Source organism: Sarcophilus harrisii, chromosome 3, assembly GCF_902635505.1.
Source record: "Sarcophilus harrisii chromosome 3, mSarHar1.11, whole genome shotgun sequence".
NCBI lineage: Eukaryota > Metazoa > Chordata > Mammalia > Dasyuromorphia > Dasyuridae > Sarcophilus > Sarcophilus harrisii.
In genome coordinates, this window is record NC_045428.1 from 349,850,793 (window position 1) to 349,864,417 (window position 13,625).

The following is a 13,625-nucleotide window of genomic DNA, read 5'->3' on the forward strand; positions in this document are numbered from 1 at the left end:
CCTCATCCTGATTAACTCTCTATCCACTCTACCTTGCTTCATCTTAATGAATATTTATTGAATATATGTTTTTAGGTGATTATTAGCCACAACTCTGTAGTAATTATTTTTTTCACATGAAAGTTCTGTGAAAACTATTCTTTATTATAAGGACAATAGTATTGCACAAGTTTAAAAAATTCATGATGAAAAATTATGATGGAATCATATAGCATATGATCCACATTTGACTGATCACTGTCTCAAAGGAATCGTCATGATACAAGATGGAAATAACAGATCTACAGTCTCTGTGTGCTCATGCACATCTATATATGTTTGTGCCCTGGAGAAGAGCAACACAATATAAACATTTTCTTTCCCACCACTGAAACATGCACACAATTCCTAAAGTAATTTGGTTCAAGGGTCAAAACCATAAGGAATTACTAAGTCATTTAACAATAATAAAGTCTATAATCTTGCCAAATTTTAGTGACTTGTAAAATACAGAGATCTCTGCTAGAATCAATATTCCCTCAAAAAATAGCACTCTAGTTTTTGTCTTGTTCTCACACTTATAGGTTTTTTGTTTGTTTGCTTTTCTTTCATTCACTGTTCAACCTTTCTTTAAGATGCATTGCATGCTATGAGCTTGGGTGCTGATATAAATAGAAAGGAAAGCTGTAATAATGTATTTCGGTTAGGAAGAGGCACTTGAAAGAAATTGGTTTTGCTATACACATGATGTGAAATAATCAATAGTGGTTTAGTCTGACAAGCACTGTCAATATCCATTGTCACAGTTCAAAAAGTCGTTAATGGATAGTTCTTCAAAAACTAATGTTTCAACACATGTTAAAAGTCCTGAAGTTTACTGTACCTGGGAGGAATTAATCATATGCGAATCCTTGGGATTGGATATAAATTTTCATTAGTTTATCACAAATTTTTATTTGACCACAGGGAGATCATTTTAACCTCTGTGAGCCTCAATTTCTCATCTGTGAAATGGGAACAATAACACTCCCACTACCTGCCTGACAGAACTGTTGTGAGAGAAATAATTCAAAAATGTTGAAGAGTTACATAAATTGAGTCATCATTGCCCTCTTATTACTCCATTTATAATATTGGAACCACATAGACAGACTATCCTTCTATCTGCTTCTCCCCATTAATAATCATAATCTTCATAATCCCACTGATTATGAAGATCAGAAACTAGCAACTTCTAGCCACAACATAATGCTCAATATGAGCTCAAACTTAGTTCTGGAGGGCCAAGCTCAGCACTTTGCAGCTTTGACTGATATTCTAGTGTGTCCAGAGCTATCTCTTCTCTTTTTGACTCATGACTCACTACTATAACCTCTGGCAATTCATTTTGCACTCAGGACCGTAATGACTACCTTCTTATAAGGGATGTTTTCAGCAACAGGGAGTTCAGGAGGTTAGGTGATTTAAGATCTTAGAAAGAAAATGCTTCACTATGGCACTTTGCTGCTCTTATTTGTGCTTTTCACATTCAAATAACCACTTTGACAGTTTTATGGCTCAAATATGGGGTTTAGGCGATCAGATTGGCCAGCCACCCTTAAAAAAACTGATCCTACAGTTCAAAGGAATTGATGGACTGCTTTTTGTTTATTTTATTTTATTTTCTTAGGCCACATGAGTTTCATCTTCTCTTATTTCTTTTAAAATATTAATTTTCTCAACAATTAAATACTGCTCAAACTAGTTCTGCCCTTGAGTCATTTTCCTCTCCTCATTCTAATTTTCTGTGGGGAAAAATTATAGATATAATCAAGAAGATTCATGACTGTACTAAGTGCTAGAAATTTTAAATGATTTAAAACAACAACAAAGGTACCATATGCCCCTCCCTTCCATGCCAATTGGTAATGCAGGATCTTTAACACAAACCTACACTGTCATATATCAAATGAGATAATGTACAAGAAGATTTTTATAATCAAAAATTACTATAACTATAACATTATAATATAAACATGTATAAGGTAGACATCATAATTATAGAGGGGTTACTATAATGAGCAAAAGATTCCAAGAGGACCTAAGTATGTGTGACATTGGACAAATTACATACCTTCTCAGGGCCTTAGTTTCTTTATCTATAAAATGAGAAGGAATAAATATTACTTATTGTTTTAAAAACAAAAAGAAGGGGCAAAGAGATGAAATAGATGACCTCTAAGATCCCTTCTAGTCTACATACGTGGTCTATACAAATGAGTTCCATAGATATAAATAAGTTCTTATTATCAGTATTATTTATAGATTGTTTCTATATAGAGAGATATATAAAAAAGCTCAATTTAAAGATCAAAGTTCTGTGCAGTCTAAACCTCAGTAAACATCATCTGATTTCCATAGGTTAGAACTGAAGAAATGGAACATTCAACAATAGAATTAATTCTTTCATTTACATGTTAAGACCCTCTCTTTAAAACAAGTTATGTGCAGGCTTCCTGCAATGAGGTTTTATGTCACATTACCCATTCTTTTTTTCCTTCTTTTTTTGTTCATTTTAAAGGCTTCTCTCTACATTTATCTCTCACATTCTTTTGACTTGATTTTGCTCCAGTCTGTTTTGCATAATCAAGAGTTCATCCCAATATATAATATATAATCTTTGATACATGGACAGTATAATTTCTATCTTAATCTGGATTTGGTGCCCTGTGGTTTTCAGTAATTTAGCTTTTGAAAATCAGCTGCTGCTTTTGCTCAGTACCTACTTTATTAGCAAATCTATCAATGCTATGAACAGCCCTAAGTGACAAAGTTTCACTGACACTATATGAAGAAAGAAGATGCTAGACATTCAATATCATGTCAATAGAAAGAGGTCTTAATGATCTAACTCCTTACACTTATTTTATTTGTTTTTTTACAATGTACTGGAACTAAATATGGAGAAGGAAAACATTATGCCCCTATGTGTAAAAAGATCATAAAAAGAACATACCAGAAGTATTTTTACGTATATTATAGAGCTCTTTACTTTGTCTTTATTTTTCTAAAAGTTTAATAATCCCTTTCACCTTTGATCTAAGAAATATGTTAAATGTAGTTCACTAATTCACCCAACATAACTACAGTGGAGGAATAGCTAGTGTTACTTTTTGTCATGGTTATTGAAGAATAGATAGATTGGACTATTCAGTGTTCCCTAGACATGGCAATCCTGTCACTACTATTTCTATCTTCTCAATGTTCATGTATATGTCCTCATTTCTGCTTGATGGAATTTTTAGTTTCTCTCAAAGCACAAGCCAGATTTCCCCTTCTTTACAAGGCTTTTTTTTTTTTCCCTTTCTGACATACCTCTCATTCTTAGTTATTTGCATTCTCCCTCTTGAATTTAGTTTGTACGCTTTTGTGGATATATGTTGTATTCTACCAATAGAAGGTAAACTACTTGAGGGCAGTAACAGTTTCATTTTTGTCATTGTCTCCCCAGTATGCAATATTAGGTATTAGCTATTAGCACTTAATTTCTTTTTGTTCAATTGAAATTAATCTGTTGAATCATACTCTGCCATGTCCATTCTTAGCAGTAGAATATAATAACTAATTATATCAAAATCTACACCACATGCTATATAAATAGTAAAGCAAAGTAACTATTCCTTAAAGACTGCTGAACACTTATACTGTGACAAGGAACATGTTAACTTAGTCATACTTAAAAAACCTGTTGACAACTAAATATAAATAATAAAATAGGCTACAGAAAGACTGTGCTGATTTATAATGGTTAAAGTTCATGTCTGTATTGAGCGTGATTTATAAAAACAAACAAGAAACAATTGCTAGTTCTTTCCATTTCTTAACACTGTTAAAAATTTGACTAGCAAATTGATTCCTTGGCAGATGACTTTCTTTAAGTTATGGGCTCCTTTTGAAGTTCAGAAGAATTGAATTTTGGGTTAAATCAAAATGAACTTACTTCTTCCCATTATAATATGGAGTAAGCAATGGAACCCAAAAGATCAGATTCAATTTCTATCATAGAGAGGGAAGGAACAGTTATTCATGGACTTCAGTATTCTCCATATATTTCTTTCATTACTACAAAATATTTTGAATATTGCAGGCTTTCAGGGGGATCTTTCCTTTATTAGCTATTGTTTCATGAAAGTGAAAAGCTACAAACCCATTACTCAATTTAATGTAATTTTTTTTAATTAAATAGTATTTTCCCCCAGTTAACATGTCAAGATTTTTACCATGCATTGAATTCCAAATGTTTCTTTTTTTCACAATTCCTTTCTCCTTTCCCTCCACTTTTCTGAAAATGATAGTTTCTTATATAGTTTATACATATGATATTATATAAAACATATTTCCATATTAGTCACAGTTGTGAAATAATAAACTGATCAAAAGGAAATAAAAGATATGAAAGAATAAAATAAATGAAAATCCAAGTTTATTAATTCTTTATCTGGTTATTGTTGAGTACTTGTACTTGGCTTGGATCTTATATTGCTCTGAAGAACTGAGTCAATCATAATTGATCACCACACGTTGCTGATCTTGCTTCTGCTCATTTCACTTTGCATCAGTTTGTACAAATCTTTCTAGTTTTTCCTGAAACCTAACTGCTCATTTCTTGTTGCACAATAATATTGCATTATGCTCATCCATTTCCCAATTGATGGGCATCCCCTCAGTTTCTAATATTTTGAACTACAAAAAGAGCTGCTATAAATATCTTTATACATTTATGCCATTTTCCCTTTTATTATCTTTTTAGGATACAGACATAATAGTGGGTATTGCTGGGTTAAAGAGTATACATAGTTTGGTCGTCCTTTGACATAGTTCCAAATAGCGCTACAAAATAGTTGAATCAGCTCACAACTTTACCAATAGAGCATTTATGTCACAATTTTTCCACATCCTCTCCAATATTTATCACTGTCCTTTTTTGGTCATAATGGTCAATTTAATTGGTGTGAGGTGGTGCCTCAGAATTGTTTTAAATTATATTTCTCTTATCAAAAGTAATTTAGAGTACTTCTTCATATATCTATAGATAGCTTTGATTTCTTCAACTGAAAACTATCTGTTCATTTCCTTTGACCATTCATTAATTGGAGAATGGCATACATTATAAATTTAACTCATTTCTCAATTAAAAATTATATTAGAAATTAGGTATCAAAAAACACCAGATGTAGAAATTGTTTCCAATCTTTATGCTTTCTTTCTAATCTTGGTTATGATTGTTTTGTTTATATTAAAGCTTTTTAATTTACTATAATCAAAATTATCTATTTTGTCTTTTCTAATGCTCTCTAACTCTTGTTTGATCATGAATTTCAATGCATACTTTTGGAACATCACCAGTTTTTTATAACAATATTAGCATATGAAATGATGAACAACACATCACAATGTGTCTACAGGAACAGAAGAATACAATCTACCCTGACTGGGATATTTCCTGAGTTACTGTATTTCTCATAAAATATTGGCATATTCCTTGACAAAATAGAAGATTAGGATATCTTATCATAGATGATACAGAAAATCTGAATCTTCTGTCTAATATTTTTTCATAATATATTTTTTCCTGCCTTAATAATGAGGACATGGCATGAGGATGGAGTTTGACCTCACAAGCAAAGTAAAATGTACTCTAAATAATCATTTGAATCATAGAAATATAGAAATAAGGTTGAAAGTGACCTTGAATGTTATTTAAAACAACCTCTTAATTTTACAAATGAAAAAAATTAAGGCCCAAAGTATTTAAATTTCTTCTCTTATACTATGATGGCTTTCATGATGAATGTCAGAATAAGTAACTATATTCAAAGTCACTATTCTAAACATATGAAATTTTCTAACCTGAATTTTATTGCTAAATGTTCTAAACTCCTCATTTTTTTTCTGGCACAAAGAGAAACAACTATATATATATATATATATATATATATATATATATATATATATTAACACTTTTTTGAAAATATAATAGCTTATTTGTATATTAGTAGTACTTCAAGATGGAAGTTACTTGATTAAAATAAGTTATAGCAATTTAAATAATCCATAAAGTGCCTTTTAATTTTTGTCAAAGTTAACAGTCTTATGAAGACAAAATTATATTCTTGGTCTATAAATGAAGAAAATATTATTTTTCCCCAAAAAGTATGTGGGGAAAGTCACAATTAACGATACAGTAATTTGGTCTAAATATGTCTTTTCAGCCTGCCCATTATAATACAGTACCTTATGTGCAAAATGAGTAATTTGTGAATCTCTCACCCTTCACTCTAGCTAAGTCTTGATACTCAAAAGAAATCAATATTTTTTTAGTGTGACAAATAAAAACATTGTGATCCCTTTATCAGGTTGTATGACTTCACAAAGGATAACCTGATTTCTATAGAAATACCCAGGAAATGGATTTTAACTCAGTATGAGGAGGAACATTCTAATGATTAGTGATATTCCAAAATAATATGTTATCTTGAAAACTAATGAGTTCCTTTTTATTATTCATGCTGAATTTCCATACTTAGCTGGCAGTGTTCTCTAGACGGTATTCTTTGGATATAAAATTTGACTAGATAACCTTATCCAACTCATTATACAATTCTATGTATTGAGCATTTGTTACTTTTTCATTTGCTTTTTGTTAAGATGTACTCATTTGCCTATGATGTGAGAAAACATTTAGAAGTAATTTGGTGGAATGGACAGAGAAAACATTGGTCTTAAAGCCAGCAAGACCTGTGTTCAAGTCTCTCCTCTTATACCTACTCACTGTGTGACCCTAGACAAGTCATTTAATTTCTTAGTGATATAGGCAATAAAGACTATAAGCTTCAGACCTGCATTGGTAAAGGGGATTTTTTATAACTAAGGATTCCTTATATCTGTGAAATCACAAGTCCATTCCTTATTCCTACATGAAATTTAAGAAGGTAATTTAGAATAGAAGGGGGAAAGTAGAATGGAGAATGAGAGTAAGATTTACACAGTTTAATTGCACAATGCATTTTGTAACATATTTTAGGATCTCCAAAGGCTAAAATCAATCAATCAAGAAAAGCACTTATTAGGTACCTTATTCATTCCCAGAACTATGCAAAGTGAAAAGGATAAAGAACAAAATAAAACCATTTCTGCTTTTAAGAAGGTTGCAAAGTATTTGGGGTATGGGGAGAAAAGTACAATATCACTTTATTAAAGATATTGGTATAGTGGTTAGATGCTAAATTTGATTCCGAAAGGCCAGGGTTCAAATTCCATTTTAGATATTTACTAACTTTTTGATGCTGGGAAAATCATTTAATGTTTTGGGGCCTTAATTTCCTCATCTGAGTAAAGGAGCTAGAGCTGATGATCCCTAAAGTCCTTTCTAGTTCTGAATCTACCATCTTGTTTTGCTATTTAGTTCACAGTCTCCTAGCTTTTGACATTTTACATTAATAAGAACATTACAGTATTAAATTCCAACGTTGCCCTGGTTTCCCTTTTTTTTCCTTTTGAGTACTCGGGGGCTCAGTTAACCAGGCAGTCAGCTTATACTTGCTTTGAATTTAACATAAATTAGTCTTTGTGTATAGCCTAAAAAATAAGTGGGGCCAAGTAGCCTCGAAAGCTTTTGTTTATAATCATAGTTCTAAAGGGTAATGATTCTGTTTTCCTTTGGTAACATCATTGAAACATTAGCTCTCTCAGCATTTCCAAATAAAAAAACATGTAATTGTAACATGGGAATACCGCGAGAACAGCGGCTTGGCAAGAAAAAGAGATATTTCAAAATATGGTCCCAGCAAGAGGAGTTCTGGCAGATGCTCAATTCTGGATCATATTATCCAAACCCTTGGATCTCTGGAAGGCTCGAGTTTTTCTTGGGTCTTCCATACATGCTTAAACAAATGGATAGTGGAAATCCATCAAAACTGACTTTGCTGCCATTTTTCTCCTTTCTTTTTAAAGTCTGTCTTTAAATATGCTGAGATGGCCCATTACAATAACTCTCTGAACCTCTAGAGGTAGTTTAACACCATAATTGCTGTTCCAGGTATAAAAACAACTTCAAGGTTAGGTTTGCACCAAGTCTCCTATGTAGGGATATTTATTGAAGATCAAATCAAAGATCCCACGATTTTAACCATTCTCTAGTGTGAACAGCTTTAGCATCAATTAAATCTTTCAACCAGTTTAGTATTTTACTCAAAGCAAATGCCCGTGTGTACATTATTATCAATTACAGCTCAGGTTGTATTTTGCTATTGGAAAATCTTAGAACTTGAGAAATCATACATGTATAAGCAATTGCTCAGATCCCAAGAAAAATAAATAACTATCAATAGAAAAAGGAAAAAGGAGACTCGGAATGAAAACAACCCAAAAAGCAAAAATTCTGTGAAGCCCAGAAAATTACTCACAATTCTGAGTTACTTTTCCTAGACTTTGCAATATGTAGAATTATGAACATTTACTCTATTTCTTCCTTAATCTGGGCTAAATACTTTGGAATTTAAACCTGTGCTTCTTCGGGTACTTTTAATTTTGAATGAAAGATTTAAAACAGGAATAGAAGCAACATAGTCACAGGCTTAGAATAAATCCCTGAAGTGAAGGATGCTTCACCCTCAGAAAGTTGCAAATCTGAGGAGAAAGAAAAGGCTGAATTCTATTTTTCATAAATGATGGATTATTGTACCATGCTGTGTATTTTCCAGTAAAGTGTCCTTTTATTTGTGTTATGTGATTACAAGTTTCTAAAAGTATGTGTGGGGTCATGTTAGTGCTGTGGGAAAATGGAACAGTGTGCTGTTAAAATCAGTAGTGAAATCAGAAGCGAACTATGTACTGATTATCATAGGCATGTGTTTAAATTGTACTTTCCTTAATTGGCTATGTTATATTTACTTAAAATGAACAATTTGGCAAGTTTTTCTCCCCTGACAACAGAAAAGCATAAACTGTTTTATAAGTTTGGCTGTTAAAATGAGATTTGTAAACCACAATATTCCAGGACTTTTGCTGTTATTTAAAGGGACCCTGTAACTAACCAGTGTTTTGTAATTGAGGACTTCTTTGCTTTCTTTAATTTTTTCCTAACCCTCTCAGGCTCCTCAGTTAATAAAAAAAGTGGGTTCTACTTAAAAGTCAATTTTTAGCTTTAATTTTCCTCATGTATTCTTTTTTAAAGTAAAGTTAAATGATACCTGAGGCCTTAAAATTTGACTTGTCACATTTGAATATTTTCTAATGATATCAAAAACTGATAACTAACTTCAAAATCTGTCTTTCAAAGTCACTAGTAAAGATAATTTTGGTGAGTGTATTATGGTATAATGGAAAGAGATTTGGAGAACTGTCAGTGAAACTTGTCTCATCTTCTCAGCAGAGGTGGTAGACTTGGGGTGCTGAATGAAATATATTTCTTAATTCAACAAGGAGTGGTTCCACGTTGTTGCAAAAGAGGACTGTTTGGTAGTTATCCTTAACTGAATATTCCAATAAGAAGCTTCAATGAAATATTTAGTGTTTTGTTTTGTTTTTAAGTATGAAACACACACACACACATATGGCATAATTTCAAGGCCATTGTTACCACTCTGGCTATTGTCCTCTAAATCAAGTCAAGTCAACAAACATTCAAAATAGGATTGCAATGGAGGGGGGGGCGGTAAAGAGGGGACAGACCAGAGGGAAAGATGTTTTTGGCAAAGCTAAGTACATAGTGGATAAAGTGCCAGGCCTAGAGTTAGGAAGACTCATCATCCTGAGTTCAAATATAGGCTCAGACACTTACTAGCTGTGTGAGCTGGAGAAGGAAATGGCAAACTACTCTAGTATCTTTGCCAAAAACATCCCAAATCAGGTCATGAAGACACTGAACAACAACAAAGCGCCAGGCACAGTGCTAAGTGCTGGGAATACAAAAAAAGGCCAAAAAGCAAACAAACAACCACCAAAAAGAAAAAAAAAAAAAACTCCCTGGTCTCAGAGAGTTCACAGTGTAATGGAAAAGCCAGCATGTAAACAATTATGTACAAATAAAATATAACCTGGGCAAATTGGACAAAATCTCAGGGGAAAAGTACTAAGATGAAAGAGAACTGGGAAAGGCTTCTTGAAGAAGGTGGGACTCTGTCTAAAATTTGAAGGAAACCAGGGAAGTCAGGAAGCACAAATGAGGAGAGAAGAGATTTCCAGGAATTGGGGATGGTCAATGAAAATGCCCAGAGTTAGGAAATAGAGACTTGTGTGTGTCTTTCTTTAAATGTGTCACCCAGAACTGAATGGAATACTCGAAATGAAGTCTGACTAAGACAGCCCTATTTGATGCAGCTTGAAATTGTCCTACTTGATGCAACTTAAGATCATATTAATTTGGGGGATGTCATAGTCTGCTAACCTGATGATTCTTAAGAGTTAAGATTTTGAAGTTGGAATTTGTGACTTGTAAGTAATAAATCAAATCAACAATCATTTATTAAACTCTTACTATGTGCCAGGCACCAGGGATAAAAAGTAAGGCAAACTGAGTAGAATTAATAGCAATTTTGTAATGATGATCAACTGTAAAAGACCTGACTACTTTGATCAATGTAATGATCCAAGACATTTCCAAAGGACCCATGATTAAAAAATGCTATCTACCTCTAGAAAGAGGACTGATGAACTCTGAGTGCAAATTAAAGTATCATTTTCTCACTTTTTTCCCTTTCTTTTTAAAAATGTGGCTAATATGGAAATAGTTTGCATAATTTCACATGTATAATTGATATCATTTTGCTTGCCTTTTCAGCAGGTAAGGGAGAGAATGGGAAAGGGAGAGACTATGGAACTCAAAATTTAATAAGAAGAGATATTTTAAAATAAATAATAATTATTTAAAGGTTAAAAAAAATAAGGCAAAGACAATCCCTGCCCTCAGGAAGTTTGCCCTAATTTGAAGATAACTTATTAACACTTCAAGTAACTACTTTCTAGCCAACCAGACTGTAAACTATCTTGCTTTTGTTCATATTACAATATCCTCCCTCCCCTTTTCCTTGATAGATCCTACTTATCTTTTAAAACAACTCACATATCACTTTCTCCATTTGGACTCTCCCTGATCTCCTTGTCTATAACAATTTTCTTCCTGAGATTTTAAAAAGCAATTTGTTTTTGCTCTTCTTTAATATTTACAACAGATAATATATTGTCTTTAATAGATATTTGTGTTTGTATGTTACTCTTCTAATAAACAGTAATCTTTGTGAAGTCAGGGGCTATGTTTTAATTTAAATTTTTTATCTTCCCCAGCTCTATCCCTAGTTCAGGACTCATCATATAGTAAATGCTTAGGAAATAACTGTTCAATGAAACAATGTAAGAAGAAAAGAGGGATTGCAATACTTATTATGTATAGAGCTTTTTGCTAGTATGCTAGACTTTTTACTACATACGAAAGCCTAAAAAAATAGAATACTTGGAAATGTATAACCATTTTCCTTTGGAAATCAGTGTACCTTACACACGTTTCTCACATGTAGAGCCAGATGGTGCTATTGAAAACAATATAACACACATATCTATCTTCCTAATTAAGAATCTTATCACCATAGTATCTAAGGGTTCCAAAGAGATATGACTAGATACATAATTATTTTTATAATGTAACATTTACATTGCTTTCTGTATTTGCAAAGTTCTTTCCAAATCACATAATTTTTACTTCTTATTAGAAACAAGAAAAGAATATTTTTTTGTTTTGTTTTCATGGAAAATGGCAAGGTTTTTGGAGTGGAAACTAATAATAGCACATGTTAACGTTAATGATCTCTTTTTTTTAAAAGATGTCTATTTCATGATATATAATCTCAGTGGTAGAATTAAAGTAAATCTTATCACAAGACTGACTTTCTTAATAATGATATGATCTTCTTTTAACTCAAGAACAGCCAAATTTTTACTCAAAGAATATAACATAGATAATATTTGAACCAATTGATGGCCCAAGTGATGTGGCTATTGATGCCAACTTTTAATTTGTGGCTGAAATAATTATATGATTTGACCCAAATTAAGAGCATGTTCATGTGTGCCCAAGCATAACCCAGAAGAAGCTTTTCCTTTTTCTTGTCTCTTCTTTGAAAAAAATAATTCCCTTCTTCCTGAATTCTTATCACATAACTAAGAAGATAATTGTTTGGTTACTGATTCAAAATCCCAACTAATTTATGTATGATCTTGACATTGAAAAAAATGGCTGGAAAGAAAATCATAAAGGTAGAATGCACTGTAAGGGAGAGTTGTTTTGATCAGTCATGGGCTTGGGCAAAAATCCTTTCAATTTTCTATTGAATTTAAGTAAAATTCAAACTATATTATTTTTTAAATTAAATTTTATCTTTTTCATTAACAAAATTTTATTTTCTCTTCTGACTAAAAAAAAGATAAATAAAACCTTTGTAACAATTATTAAAGCAAAGCAAATTCCTACACTGGTCACATGGGAAGGGGGGAAATTCTCAGTGCAAACCTGAATTCTCTCTCAGAAGATGGTTAAGATGTTTCATCACAGGTCCTCTTTGCATTGGTTAAATTCTTAATTTTTAAAAAGTTTATCTTTACAATTTAGTTACAGAATAAATTGTTCTACTATTCTAATTTCCCAGAAACATTGCTTTTTTGTAATTTACTACAATATAATAATATTCTATTATGTTTATATATCATAATTTGATTAGTGTTTGTCCAATCAATAGGCAGTTGGGGTTTTTTCTAGTTCTTTGCCACCACAAAAAAAGATCTTCTATCCCTATTTCTGCATATGTTTCCTTTTTCTCTAAATTATTCTGAATTCCATGTTTCATTAGCCTTGGTACTTGCATGAGTATTGAGGCTTCTTAGAGATAAATAAATCATATTAAAATCTCATGTCTCTGAAGGAAACTCTGATTGGAAATATTCTCCAAAGGTTATTTCTATTGAAAACCTGTCAAAATGAAAATGATCCACATAAGACTTAGATCTTGTCCTAGATCTGTCCATAATCATAGATCTACTAACTGAGCCCCTGGTTATACTAAAAATGGTCGCTAAAATGAGTTACATATTTCCAATAGCTCTGCAAAATTGGATCTGGCTTCTTTGAATCACTAAAAGGTTTGATACATCTACCTAATGACTATATAGAAGCCATTAAAATTATCTAAGAGGTCTCACTTTTTTAATTAAAAAAATGTATTTTTCACCATTTAGGACTATTTTATTGTCTAAAAAATTCTCGTATTTACAGCATAACATACTGTCACTCATCATATATTTTCTGTTCTCACTAGCCTAATTTTCTAAATATCACATGAAATTATCCAGATCATTCCATGATTTGAATCTATACTAACACTATTTCCTTTTCTCATATACTCTTATCCCTCCATTTCATCTAGAAAATTTTATTAATCTATCTCGGCCTAACCCATCTTCTAAATCTTCTATTTTGTCTTCACAGACAACCTTATGACATAAAGATCCCTCCTAATTCTGAATTAATCTCGTGCTTACAGTTTTTTCCACCCACCATTATAATGAAGGATTTAAAATAACAAGTGATAATGGGAATTGAGTGAATCACAGATCCCATC

General features: G+C 32.0%; 1 protein-coding gene across 2 annotated transcripts in view; it reads left to right on the top strand.

Annotated features, from left to right (window-relative positions):
* ARHGAP15 (Rho GTPase activating protein 15) overlaps nucleotides 1-13,625 on the top strand; it is an 818,783-nt gene that overhangs the window by 448,911 nt on the left and 356,247 nt on the right. The gene's annotated exons all lie outside the window — the stretch shown is intronic.